The sequence below is a fragment of the Vigna unguiculata genome, unplaced genomic scaffold, assembly GCF_037176805.1.
Source record: "Vigna unguiculata cultivar grain cowpea cultivar isolate G323 ecotype 2 unplaced genomic scaffold, ASM3717680v1 ptg000357l, whole genome shotgun sequence".
Classification (NCBI taxonomy): Eukaryota; Viridiplantae; Streptophyta; class Magnoliopsida; order Fabales; family Fabaceae; genus Vigna; species Vigna unguiculata.
This window is the reverse complement of record NW_028196992.1, coordinates 6504-21762: the sequence shown is the minus strand read 5'-3', so window position 1 is coordinate 21762 and position 15259 is coordinate 6504. Positions and strand designations below refer to the sequence as shown.

Sequence of the window (15259 nt, the reverse complement as noted above, 5' to 3'; positions counted from 1 at the left end):
TATCTATAGATATATAGATAGATATAGATAGATCTATTCGATTAGTATATATTAGTTTGGATATTCAAAAAAAATGAATAGCTAGAATTAGAATTCTGTATGATATTTACGTTTACAATGTGTGATAAAAAGATACTATATAGAATGTTAGTAGATTCTCGTTTGATTCACATTTAATTCAACAATTGATCAAAAGATAATTAAAAACATTTAGATCACCCAATTTCCTATATTTCTTTGAAACATTAATGAAATCGAATGAATTTATTTAGATTGATTGTATCCATATGGGATAAGAGAATAAGAAAAGAGGGAAGGGGAGCTTAAAAAAAAACATGATAAAAAAAATAGAAGTGAGGGGATCAGTCAAGGTTTTTTAGGTTTCAAAGAATGAATTTCAATTTCGATTGAATCTAAAACACAAAGAAAATTAGTTTACAGCATAGAAGAAACCTATGTATATGTGATATGATATTATAGATGAACTAGTTTTATATGAACTAACCATATATCTGAAATAACTAATCTTTTCTATATAAAAAAGGCCTCGCTATTACTGTCAATTTCTATAGGGATAGAAAAGCAAAGTCCTTGCGTTTCAGCTCTAATTGTGAATTGAAAATTAAAAAACTAAAGAAATTGTATAAAAAAACGAAGAATTCAAAGAATGATTCCAAAATTAAGGTAAGAGAAGAACAAAGATTATACAGATTCACCCCCAAAACTATGTAGTTCGAGACGAAAAAAGAAATCTCGAAGTAATTCGTTTAATAACTATTATTTTCAATTTTTAATTCTTATTTTTATTAATTACTTTAACTGAAAAAGTCTTGGTAATTGAAAAATGAAGTCAGAATTTATTAGTCGATTATATCATTAACTATTTCTTTCTTTTATATGTAGGTTACGAGGAAATTCTCATGAATCCAATTATTTCTGCCGCTTCTGTTATTGCTGCTGGATTGGCCGTAGGGCTTGCTTCTATTGGACCTGGGGTTGGTCAAGGCACTGCCGCAGGGCAAGCTGTAGAGGGGATTGCACGACAACCAGAGGCAGAGGGAAAAATACGGGGTACTTTATTACTTAGTCTGGCTTTTATGGAAGCTTTAACAATTTACGGGCTGGTTGTAGCATTAGCACTTTTATTTGCTAATCCTTTTGTTTAATCCTAAAAAGATAAAAATACATATGTGGACTTCCTTTTTCGAATTATATTAATAATTCACTCCTACAATTCTTTATCTGTTCGGATAAGAACACAGGAGAAGGACTAATTGAAAGGTATTCACATACTTATTCACCCTCTTTCTTCTTTTTGTTTAGTCCAATGAACCCCTCTTTTATTTTATTTCTTTTAAGATAATTTTTTGAAAGTGTTCAAACTAGATAGATTTTGCAATTGATAAAAGAACTGGTATCTAATTCTAAGAAGTATCATTCTTTTAGGGAATCTTCCAATTGATTGACCAATCCAAATTATATCAAATTCTATAATTATATATTCCAATTAGATTATTATATTATCTATCTAATAGGAATATTAGAAAGATAATTAGTCTATTCATAAGAGGAGATGAGATCATATGAAAAATATAACCGATTCTTTCCTTTGTTTGGGCTCCTGGCCATCCGCCGGAAGTTTCGTGTTTAATACCGATATTTTAGCAACAAATCCAATAAATCTTAGTGTAGTGTTAGGTCTACTGGTTTTTTTTGGAAAGGGAGTGTGTGCGAGTTGTTTATTTCAAAGAATAAATTGGATTTAACCAAACTGCACTTTTTAGTTTAGTTAGAATTAAGAAAATGTGCAGAATCCCGCGAATTACTTCTGAATTCATTTTCTTTTTTGAATAAATTAAGAAAAATCTTAAAGAACCATAGCATTTCGCGCTTTATTGGTAATCCACTTTGATTCTCTATTTACCAAAAATTTTGGACTATTACCATGGTTAAAAAGAGTTTGAAGTCTATACGCAGTGTAGTACTCTTTCTACCGCTATATTAATACAGAAAGGAAACGGTTTCAAAAAAATTATTCGATTTTTTTTCGATATAAAACACTCATGTCGATAAAAAAAATGGCTTGAATCCTATTTATGGCGAGAAATAAAAAACGGGTGAATTTAAACCTCCCCTTTGTACGATGCGTAATCGATGGATGACCTATGTATAAATTCAAAAGAAGTCTTTGGATTTGAATAAAAAAACAACTTTGTTGACATATATTTGTTTGGTCAAAAGAGTCCTCCGAATATTCTAGTCTTATATTGGTAATTGTTTTCACTTTGAATAGAGAAGAGAGGATAGGCTCATTACATAAAAAATTGGTAAATTTCCGATAAGTAATTGAGTGTGAGAGCCAAATGAATCGAAAGATTCATGTTTGGTTCGGGAAGAGATCATAGACATTTTGAAATGGATGGAAAGAGAGTCTACTTTCATTACGTGATTTATTAGATAATCGAAAACAGAAAATCTGGAGAACTATTCGAAACTCAGAAGAATTACAGGAAAACGCCATTGAACAGCTCGAAAAAGCCCAGGCCCGCTTAAGGAAAGTTGAAACAGAAGCAGATCTGTTTCGGGTGAATGGCTATTCTGAGATCAAACGAGAAAAATTGAATTTAATTAATTCAATTTATACGACTTTGGAACAATTAGAAAATTACAAAAACGAAGCTATTGATTTTGAACAACAAAGAGTTATTAATCAAGTTCGACAGCGGGTTTTACAACAAGCCTTACAGGGAGCTCTAGGAACTCTAAATAGTTGCTTGAACAACGAGTTACATTTACGTACTGTTAGTGCTAATATTGGCATGTTTGGGATGATGAAATAAAAAAATAACTGATTAGGCTTTCTATTATACAATAGAGTATAGGCATCATTTTTTTCTTATAAAAAATAAATTTAAGATATTTTCATGGTAACCATTCGTGCAGATGAAATTAGTAAAATTATCCGTGAACGCATTGAGCAATATAATACAGAAGTAAAAATTGTAAATACTGGTACCGTACTTCAAGTAGGCGATGGTATTGCTCGTATTTATGGTCTTGATGAAGTAATGGCGGGTGAATTGGTGGAATTTGAAGAAGGTACTATAGGCATTGCTTTGAATTTGGAATCAAAAAATGTTGGTGTTGTATTAATGGGTGATGGTTTGCTGATACAAGAGGGAAGTTCAGTAAAAGCAACAGGAAGAATTGCTCAGATACCTGTAAGTGAAGCTTATTTGAGTCGTGTTATAAATGCCCTGGCTAAACCAATTGACGGTCGAGGAGAAATTTCAGCTTCGGAATCTCGATTAATAGAATCTCCCGCTCCCGGTATTATTTCAAGACGTTCGGTATATGAGCCTCTCCAAACAGGACTTATTGCTATTGATTCGATGATCCCCATAGGACGGGGCCAGCGAGAATTAATTATTGGAGATAGACAAACAGGTAAAACAGCAGTAGCCACAGATACAATTCTCAATCAACAGGGACAAAATGTAATATGTGTTTATGTAGCTGTTGGTCAAAAAGCATCTTCTGTGGCTCAAGTGGTGACTACCTTACAAGAAAGAGGAGCAATGGAATACACTATTGTAGTAGCTGAAACAGCGGATTCTCCAGCTACATTACAATACCTCGCGCCTTATACAGGAGCAGCTCTGGCTGAATATTTTATGTACCGTGAACGTCACACTTTAATCATTTATGACGATCTCTCCAAACAAGCACAGGCTTATCGGCAAATGTCTCTTCTATTACGAAGACCACCAGGTCGCGAAGCTTATCCAGGGGATGTTTTTTATTTACATTCGCGTCTTTTGGAAAGAGCCGCTAAATTAAGTTCTCAGTTAGGCGAAGGAAGTATGACTGCTTTACCAATAGTTGAAACTCAATCGGGAGATGTTTCAGCTTATATTCCTACGAATGTAATTTCCATTACAGATGGCCAAATATTCTTATCGGCCGATCTATTCAATGCTGGAATAAGACCCGCTATTAATGTTGGTATTTCAGTTTCCAGAGTTGGATCGGCGGCTCAAATCAAAGCCATGAAACAAGTAGCTGGTAAATTAAAATTGGAATTAGCACAATTCGCAGAATTAGAAGCTTTTGCACAATTCGCTTCTGATCTAGATAAAGCTACTCAAAATCAATTAGCAAGAGGTCAACGATTGCGCGAGTTGCTTAAACAATCCCAATCAGCTCCTCTTACTGTGGAAGAACAGATAGTAACTATTTATACCGGAACGAATGGTTATCTTGATTCATTAGAAATTGGACAGGTAAGGAAATTTCTTGTTGAGTTACGTGCTTACTTAAAGACGAATAAACCTCAATTCAAAGAAATCATATCTTCTACCAAGACATTCACTGGGGAAGCAGAAGCCCTTTTAAAGGACGCTATTAAAGAACAGATGGAACTCTTTTTATTCCAGGAACAAGTAGAAAAAAATTGATGAATCATTAAATAATTTTGTAATTCAATTTTCCAATTTTTATAATTAGTATCTTTTAATATGTTTTTATTTCATTTGAATATTATATATAATGAATTCGAATCAAAATGTAATAAATCAAAAAAAATAGAAGGACAAGGTTGAAATTAGATATGCAAACAACTTGCGTCCAATAGGATTTGAACCTATACCTAAGGTTTAGAAGACCTCTGTCCTATCCATTAGACAATGGACGCTTCTATTTTATATTTGATTCTTTAACCTTTTTAACTAAACCTTATTAAAAAGATTAAAGAATCAAACAAATATAAAGAATTCTAGAAATTATAAAAATAAAATAAATCAAATATTTAGAATAAAAGAAAAAAAAAATAAAAAAGAAAAATCAATTGAATATAATTGAATATATATAACTAAAACTAAATTAAGAAATGAAAATGAAGAATTGACAAATTCTTTAAGAATTCTAGATTCATTCTCGAAGAAAAAAGATAGATTTAAATAGAATAAAATAGAAGCGGGTAGCGGGAATCGAACCCGCATCGTTAGCTTGGAAGGCTAAGGGTTATAGTCGACGTTGATTCATCATTTTGATTTAACGTCTCTAATTCAAAACTGAACGTGAAACTTTTGTTTCATTCGGCTCCTTTACGGAATGAAGAGATGGACAATAAAAAAAATTGACCCATAACATCTATGTCAGCCTTTTTGTATGAATAGGTTTCAAATATCTTGCTTTTTAGATGATCCCTCTAGAAGAGCAATATTCTAACAATCTATGTTTTTTTTCTAGTTACTTCGTTCTCTATTTCTATTTCAGAAAATCTTTAGGAAAAGAAGAAAATTTCCGTCGAGCTAAAAAAATGTCGATGTCTCTAGTAAACTAAAAGAATCGTTTAATAGCTATTTTGCTTCAATTTTTACTATGCAAAAAAATGGAAGATTTAGTTACGATTAGAAAGAAACTTTGTATATTTCTCTCCATAGATCCTTTAGTAATACTCAAAAAATTCGGATTATAGATCCAATTCCAAAAACTTATGTTTCATAATTTTAAAACTCAATTTGTCAAATTCGATTTGATTCTTCTTGTATACAAATTACAATAATGTATATTATACCGCAAATAATTCATCGAGGGGTATAAAGGAGTCCCTTTAAGTAAAAAATAAAGTTTTTGATCGGCATATGAATCAAATGGGGGATCCCTTAACTTTTGGGGGGTCCTTGAAACGAATCGCACTTTTACCACTAAACTATACCCGCTACAATATCATTATTGTATCTTTTGTTGAACAAAGCAATCAGACAAAATAAAGAAATGGGAGGCATAATATTCTAATAAGTCGAGTATTGACATGTTTCATTAGAGAATCTTCTAATGAAATTTGAAAAACGGGATAATTTTCATTTTTTTATTTTGCTGAAGGTTATATATATATACAATTTACGTTACCAGAAAAAAGAGAGGGAGTAAGAAAAGAGAACATTTTTATATTATCTTATTTTGGTTTTATCTCATAGGAATCTATCCGTATCTCTTATTTTTTTTTTAATTACAAATATTTTTACAAATATTTTTTTTTCGAATAAAATATATTCAAATAAAGAATTTTTCTTCAATATTCATGGGAATAAAAGAAAAAGAGCCCGACTAGGTACTGGCCGGGCTCATTGGCTGTATAAAAAGAAAAAAAGAAAACTAAAATATATAGAATAATAAAAAAAAGATAGATAAGATAAAAAAGAATAAAAAAAAAGCAAGTCTCTTTTTTTTTTAGCTCCCTTTTTGTTCTTCTTGTTTATGTGATATAACATAAACAAAGTAATTCTTTTTTTTTTCAATTGGGGAGAGATGGCTGAGTGGACTATAGCGTCGGATTGCTAATCCGTTGTACAAATTCTTGTACCGAGGGTTCGAATCCCTCTCTTTCCGTTGATAATTTGGTATTTTTTTTTGAACTTGTTTTTTTTATTTACTAGTTAAAGATGTTAAAATAGAGAAAATCCTAAAAATATTTCAAAATTCCGCACAAGCAAGAAAACACAGAATCCACTTTTTTCTTATTCTATTCTTCACGTCCTGGATTACGTCCTGGATCGTTAGATAGGAATCCGAAGATGAAAAGAGAAACGAAAAAGATCACTACCGTATAAACAAAAAGTTTTAGAGTAAGCATTATGAAATCTCCAAGATAATTAAAAAACGACAAAGAAAGAGAATAGATTCTCTTATATTACAACATATTTTGTTTCTTTTAATACTAAGATACTAAGTTTCTAAAAAATGAAGTTTTTTTAGGATATGAGGAGATATATATATATGAGTTTCGAAAATGAATTGATAGTAAGAGTAGATTATTTTATTACAAATTATCAATAATTCTTTTGACCAAAAATCCTTTTTTTCTGTAATCTAGGTATTCGATTGGTGAGGGGTTCCAATCGAATAATCGGATTAGGTTTTTTCAATTCAAAAAACGTAAATGATGAGAAGGTCCCTTTTTTTCCTATATATTGAAAAATTTCAATATTGGAATCCAGAAGTCACACTGTAAGACTTATCTGATCTTATAAATTGTTAAAATGTTCGAGTTTTAGTTTTCTGAAAAATTCTGAATTTTTTTACGACATTATTCAAATTAAAAATATCATCGAAAACTTACAGCAGCTTGCCAAACAAAAGCTAAAAGAAAAAATAGTACGGGTATTACTGGCATAATATCCACAATTGGATTCAAGAAAGCGTAGGCTTCGGGCAATTTCTCCAAAAAAAAACTACTGGAATAAAGGACGGAGTGAATACAAATACAGATCCAACTAAAGATATTAAGCATAACAAACATTTTGTTCTTTAAAAAAAATAAAAGTTATTTTTGTTTTTTTTTTTTCATTCTAATTTTCAATTTTATTGCATTATATACATAATACAATAAAAAGGAAAATAAAGAGTTATGAATAAAAGTAAAAAAATGAATCAAATAAGATAAGAATCTCGAGAATCCTTCTTTTATTTGAACTTTTCCAGTTTCAAAATATTTTTTATTCTGAAATCAAAAAAATTGAAGAAATCATACTTCCTTCTATATAATATCTTAATTGAATTGTATGTAATGATCAATCAATTTAGTTTTATCCTATCTATCTATATCCATTTATAGATATAGATAGATATGTAGATACGCATATAAAATACTAGTCGCAAAATTTTTTTTTTATAGAAATTTTTGAACTGGAATTGACGAACAACCAATATCAATAATAGTCTTTATTAATGTAAAATGGAAAATGGGGCGTGGCCAAGCGGTAAGGCAACGGGTTTTGGTCCCGCTATTCGGAGGTTCGAATCCTTCCGTCCCAGAGCATATCTATTTAGGATGTATATCATATTTGAATACAGATTGTATCGCATAATTAAAAGGGACCCTCCTTTTTTTGAAAAAAAAAATTATCATTTTTCTACTTTACAAATTATAAAAATAGAATAGAGTAGAAAATATATTGCTAGAATATCAAGTTCATTTTCATTTATGTCTTTACTTTTAAAAAGGTTTTCATTATATATAAGAAAAACCGAAACGTAAAAAAAAGGATAGATTCTTATGTAGCGAATGAATCAATCACTATTCACGATTCGATAATTACATACTGGATCTAAGCTAAGGGAATGTTAGAGTAAAACTTCGTTTGAAACGATGTGGTAAAAAGCAACGTGCGGCTTGAAAGACATGATTAAATTAGGGGTGGATTTTGATATCCGCCATTTTTTCTAGTATTTTACAAACGAACATGATCTTGACTTGACATCATTTGTTCTGTTCCACTAGACCCCTTTTTTTGTTTTTGGGACAGGAAAGGGATTAATGATGTAAATAGTACATGATGGAACTCGAATTTATTCATTTCTCGGGAGCAAGTATCTAAAATTTAATAAATTCTAAAAAGTTAATAAGTCTGTTTATTTTATAAAAATAGAAAGGATCTTATTTCAGCCAGGTTCAAAAAAAATGGTTGAAATTTGTAAAATTGCTTTTTTATCAAAAAGTTTATCCGCAGGAATTAACTTTTTTTATGATTCTTTCAGAGAAAAACAGGTATGTTGCTCCCATTTTTTTAAAAAATTGAAGATTCCCGGAGTAATGTCTAAACCCAAAGATTCAAAGAAAAGCTAAAAAATCAGGGAATTAAGGAAATACCATTTTCAAATTGTATCATCAATTCTATTATCAAAAATTTTAGAAAAAAGAAATGAATGATAAAGAAACGAAATACGGGCAAGAAAGAGGAGTAGAGACCACTCAATAAATGAAATAGCTGCTGCTTGGTTTTCTTTTTAGTTTTTTGAGAATTTTTCAAATTGAGTGTTATGGAGGTACAAATAGGAAGAGTTTTTTTTTTTCAGAAAGAAAATACGAAAGAAAAATACTTCAGTCATTGTTTAATTGATTTGATGATTTTATTGCTCTATTTTACATCATAATTTTCGAAATACATAGAATTTTTGATATTCTCGAGCCGTACGGGGATAAAAATTTCCTGTACGTTTGGAGGGGGGGTATCTATATCTATCCCAAAGAGCTGTTTATCGAATTGTTGCTAAGGGATGTTCGACCCCAAAGAGAGGGAAGATATCTTCAGAAAGTGGATCCTATAAAGAATTAAACCTATTTCAATATTCCTGTTATTCTTTCATTTCCTTGACAAGGGGCGCTTAACCTACAGGAACTGTTCAGCATATTTCAAAAAAGGCAGGTGTTTTTATAGAACTTAGCTCGAATCAACAAACGAAATTCAATTAATGAAATCAAAAAGGGGGTGTAGATTATTTGTATATAGATTTACAAAACTCCCCGCTCTCTTGTTATATTCATACTTCATTTTTTTATTTCTTGTTGTTTATATAGAATCATAGAATGCAATTTTATATAGTCAGACAATTCATGAAATTTTCATAAATCTTCAAAAAAAATGAAAAATTGTATAGAGATAAAAGAGAGAATATAGGAAAAAAAAGAGTAACTAAATATAGTAATTGGACTTTTAAATAGATTCCCCCCTATGAGGTGATTTTTTTATTTCATATTTCTTCTTATTTTATTGTTATTTCTTTTTAATATTGACTCGCTCTTTATTTTTTTCAGTTATTAATTCTAGTTATTTGATTTATATACTTTTTTTTGATAGTAAATAAATGAGATAGAATATTCAAAATGGAATATTTCTATTATTTGATTTTTCATCCAATGACTATACATTTTTTTTTATGGAAATACAGGAAAAAACTCTATGGAAAAATGGTGGTTCAATTCTAAGTTACTTAATAGGAAGTTCGAATACAGGTGTGAATTAAGTAAATCAATGGAGAGTCTTGGTCCTATTGAGAATACCAGTCTAAGCGAAGAACCCAAAATTTTAACTGATATAGATAAAAAAATTCAGAGGTGGGATGATCGTGATAATTCTAGTTATAATTCTTTTGATTATTTAGTAGGTGTCGATAACATACAGGATTTCCTATCTGATAAAACTTTTTTAGTTAGGGATAATAAGAAGAACAGTTATTCCATATATTTAGATATTGAAAATAAAACTTTGGAGATTAACAACAATCATTCTTTTCTAAGGGTTTTTTCTAGCTATCTGAATACTGTTATTAAGAGTGATTACGATCATTCCATGTATGATACTCCTTTTAGTTGGAACAATTATATTAATAGTTGCATTGATAGTTATTTTCATTCTCAAATCTGTGTTGATAGTTGCATTTTTGGTAATATAGTCGAATATAATGACAGTTATTTTTATAGTTACTTTTTAGGTAAGGTCAGAAATTGTAGTGAAAGTGAGAATTCTAGTTTTAGTTTAATAACTAGTACGAATGATACAAATGATAGTGATTCCACTCTAGTAGAAAATTATATGAATCTCCATGAAAGTGAACAATTGACGCATTTGTGGATTGAATGCGAAAATTGTTATGAATTAAATTATAAAAAATTTTGGAAATCAAAAAGGAATATTTGTGAATACTGTGGATATCATTTGAAAATGGACAGTTCAGATAGAATCGAATTTTCGATTGATTCGGGTACTTGGAATCCTATGGATGAAGACATGGTTTCTCTGGATCTCATTGAATTTCATTCAGAAGAAGAACCTTATAAAGATCGTATTGATTCTTATCAAAGAAAAACAGGATTAACTGAGGCTGTTCAAACAGGGACAGGTCAAGTAAATGGTATTCCAGTAGCAATTGGTATTATGGATTTTAAGTTTATGGGAGGTAGCATGGGATCCGTAGTAGGTGAGAAAATCACCCGTTTGGTAGAATATGCTACTAATCAACTTTTACCTCTTATTCTCGTATGTTCGTCCGGAGGAGCGCGTATGCAAGAAGGAAGTTTGAGCTTGATGCAAATGGCTAAAATTTCTTCTGCTTTATATTATTATCAAACAATTCAAAAATTATTCTATGTATCGATACTTACATCTCCTACTACGGGTGGGGTGACAGCTAGTTTTGGCATGTTGGGGGATATCATTATTGGCGAACCAAACGCTTATATTGCATTTGCTGGTAAAAGAGTAATTGAACAAACATTGAATAAGACAGTGCCCGAAGATTCACAAGTAGCTGAATCTTTATTCAATAAGGGTTTAATTGATTCAATCGTACCGCGTAATCTTTTAAAGGGAGTTGTAACTGAGTTATTGCAATTCCATAATTTCTTTTCTTTGACTAAAAAGGAAAGAAATTATGGAATTGAAATACAAAATCAAAACATACAGGATCAAAGTAATAAAATAAAAGAATAATAAAAAAATACTAAGAATCATAAAAGGGTATATTCTGATATATATCGGCTTAGCTATAATCACTAGAATTCCTATATACTAAGTATAAAGATATAGGAATTCTAGTGATTATAGACTGTCTTTTTTAATAAAAATAAGAATAAAAATCGACAAAAATAAAAATAGATATAGTACAAATAGTAAATCGAGGTACCCTTATTTATGATAAACTTTCCTTCCATTTTTGTTCCTTTAGTGGGTCTAGTATTTCCGGCAATTGCAATGGCTTCTTTATTTCTTTATGTTCAAAAAAACAAGATTTTTTAGATACGGCGGTAAGTAGGGAAAAATATTATAGATCTTTTTTTTAGAGCTGGAAGCAATTGGATGAATTCCCCCTAAAGGTTTACATTTCAGTAGCGCCAGTTGATGAAAATTACTTTAGAAACAAGTAAAATTCTGGGGTTTTTTATTCCACAATTATTATTCTTAAAAAGAAAAAGAGGGGGTAATGAATATTTTAAAAAAAAGATCAAAAGAAGTACTGATCTATTCTATAACAGAGTCTCGAAAAATAAGCAATATCTTTTCAGCCTTTATCATTTTTTTAGGTTCATTGGGGTTATTGTTGGTTGCAATTTCCAGTTATCTCGGTATGGGTCTTTTCCTTTTTTCTCAGGAAATTAGTAATTTTCCATTTATTCCACAAGGGGCCGCGATGGCTTTTTATGGAATTGGGGGTCTCTTTATTAGTTTTTATTTGTGGTGGATTATTTTGTGGGATATTGGCGGTGGTTTTGATATCTTCGATAAAAAAAATAAAGAAGAAGTATGTTTTCTTCGTTGGGGATTTCCTGGAAAAAATCGTCGTATTATTCTCAAAATACCTATGAACGAGATTAAATCTATCAGAATAATAACAGGAGTTCAAGAACGAAGTATTTTGACTCGTACTCTTACTTATGAGAGTCTCGTTTATATGGAAACAATAGAACAGGGGTTTATTCCCTTGACTCGTATTGAAGATAATTTGACTCCACTAGAAATTGCAAATAGAGCTGGCGAATTATCTTTTTTTTTAGGTGTACCGCTTCTTTATTGATGAAAATTGGACTTAACTAGAAATAAAATTGCACAAAAAGTTTCAGAATTGTCCTATTTATTTAGTGTACCGATTGAAATATTTTGAAAAAAAACTGTTTTTTGCAAAATATTTCAATTTTTATTTTTATAGATGGGACATTTTTTGATTTCGAAATTTGAATATTATAGTCATAACTCGAAGTGCTCCTTGGTGTATTTCTAAAAAGAATCCTTTTTTCTTCGAATCTTAGCAATTAATATCCTTTCGAAACAATATTTTTTTCTTCATTGGATTGGAATTGACTGTGAATTCTTTCGATTTCTTATTCGATTTATGTATTCTTTTTTCTCAATTAAAGAAGGCAAAGGCTAACTTCCGAAGTTTAAGTAAAAAAAAATGATAAAATACAATCTAAATTTATCTAGAAGCTCTATAACTTGTAATGAAGCTTATACTTGATAGAAAAGTTATTATCATATAGAGTTGACGAAAGAGATGAAGTTAAGTTCATTAAAGACGAAAAATGAAAAAAAAAAAAAGCATTCCCCTTCTATATCTTACATCTATAGTCTTTTTGCCCTGGTGTATCTCTTTCACATTTAAGAAAAGTCTGGAATCTTGGTTTATTAATTGGTGGAATACTAGTCAATCCGAAATTTTCTTGAATGATATTAAAGAAAAGAGTATTCTAAACAAATTCATAGAATTAGAGGAACTGTTTTTCTTAGATGACATGTTAAAGGAATGTCCGAAAACATATATACAAAACCTTCGTACTGGAATTTATAAAGAAACAATCCAATTAATCAAAACACACAATGAAGATCGTATGAATACGATTTTGCACTTCTCCACAAATATAATTTGTTTCTTTATTCTAAGCGGTTATTCTATTCTTGGTAATCAAGAACTTGTTCTTATTAACTCTTTGGTTCGAACTCATTGGTTCGAGAATTTATATATAATTTTAAGTGACACAATAAAAGCTTTTTCTATTCTTTTATTAACTGATTTATGTATAGGATTCCATTCAACCCATGGGTGGGAACTACTTTTTTGGCTTCGTTTATAAAGATTTTGGATTTGCTCAAAATGATCAAATTATATCCGGTCTTGAGTCCACTATTTCCAGATCATTTTAGATACAATTTTAAAATATTGGATTTTCCGTTATTTAAATCGCATATCTCCATCACTTGTAGTGATTTATCATTCAATGAATGATTGACATGAAAAACCGATTTACTTCAATGAATTTCAAAGTTTTTATCTAAAAAAGATAATATTTTCATTTTCCCCTCTTTAAAAAAAAGTTAAATAAAAAAGGGGGTTCCCACCTTGGATAGGGAACTATGCGAGTGACCTACCTAATCTTATTGTAGAAATTTTCAGGATCAATGATTAGGACCATGCAAACTAGAAATGCTTTTTCTTGTATAAAGGAAGGGATTACCCGATCCATTTCTATATCGGTCATGATATATATAATAATTCGAGCACCCTTTTCAAATGCATATCCAATTTTTGCACAGCAGGGTTATGAAAATCCCCGAGAAGCAACCGGTCGTATTGTCTGTGCCAATTGCCATTTAGCTAATTAAGCCCGTGGATATTGAGGTTCCACAAGCGGTACTTCCTGATACTGTATTTGAAGCAGTTGTTCGACTTCCTTATGATATGCAAGTGAAACAAGTTCTAGCTAATGGTAAAAAGGGAACTTTGAATGTGGGGGGCTGTTCTTATTTTACCGGAAGGTTTTGAATTGGCACCCCCCGATCGTATTTCGCCTGAGATTAAAGAGAAGATAGGCAATCTGTCTTTTCAAAACTATCGCCCTACAAAAAAAAAATATTCTTGTAGTAGGCCCTGTTCCTGGTCAGAAATATAATGAAATCACGTTTCCTATTCTTTCCCCGGATCCCGCTAGTAAAAGAGATATTCATTTCTTAAAATATCCTATATATGTAGGCGGGAACAGGGGAAGGGGCCAGATTTATCTTGACGGGAGCAAGAGTAATAATAATGTTTATAATGCTACAGCAGCAGGTATAGTCAAAAAAATCATACGAAAAGAAAAAGGGGGATACGAAATCACTATAGTAGATGCATTAGATGAGCGTGAAGTGATTGATATTATACCTCCAGGACCAGAACTACTTGTTTCAGAAGGTGAATCTATTCAAACTTGATCAGCCATTAACAAGTAATCCTAATGTCGGTGGATTTGGTCAGGGGGATGCGGAAATAGTACTTCAAGATCCATTACGTGTTCAAGGTCTCTTGTTCTTCTTGGCATCTATTATTTTAGCACAAATCTTTTTAGTTCTTAAGAAGAAACAATTTGAGAAGGTTCAATTGTTCGAAATGATTTTTTAGTTCCGCGTATTTATCAACATATTAAACTCGTAAAAATAACTCAATTTTTTTGATAATTTTTGTAATTATATTCTGTATAATATCTGTATAATAGAAAATATATATATATATTCAAATATCGAAAAGTTACTCTAAGGGGGATTCTTTGTTTTTCTTTTTTTTTTTTTTCTTTGTCCTTTCCTAGAGTCCGATTCCTATTCCTTCTTGTTTGTGTTGAAATAGAAATATTCTAAAAATATCAATAAAATACTATTTTTGAATCCCTTCCTGAAAAATCCTATATCTTAGTTTCTCTTTTTTCCAACTTAGAATCTTTCTGCCAGATAATCTTTTATGGTATATAAATATATATGTAAAATAATATGTAGTGAACAAATAAAAAAAAAAAGAATGAAATGGAATTTTTTGAAACATCGGAAGAAGTAGTCATTTATATGAAAAAAAATTAGAATTCTTAAGAACTCAAGGGGGATCCACTTGCATTCGTCAAAGAAAGAGTGGATCCCTGTTCAGTTCTTACACTTTCATTTCAAAAACCCAAATAGAA

The 15259-nt window shown here is 30.5% G+C and overlaps 1 non-coding gene across 1 annotated transcript; it reads right to left on the bottom strand.

The window, feature by feature from the left end:
• Positions 1-4621: 4621 nt before the first annotated feature.
• TRNAR-UCU (transfer RNA arginine (anticodon UCU)) lies at positions 4622-4693 on the bottom strand. Its single transcript has one exon. It is a non-coding gene; the product is annotated as a tRNA-Arg (tRNA).
• Between the last annotated feature and the right edge of the window lie 10566 nt (positions 4694-15259).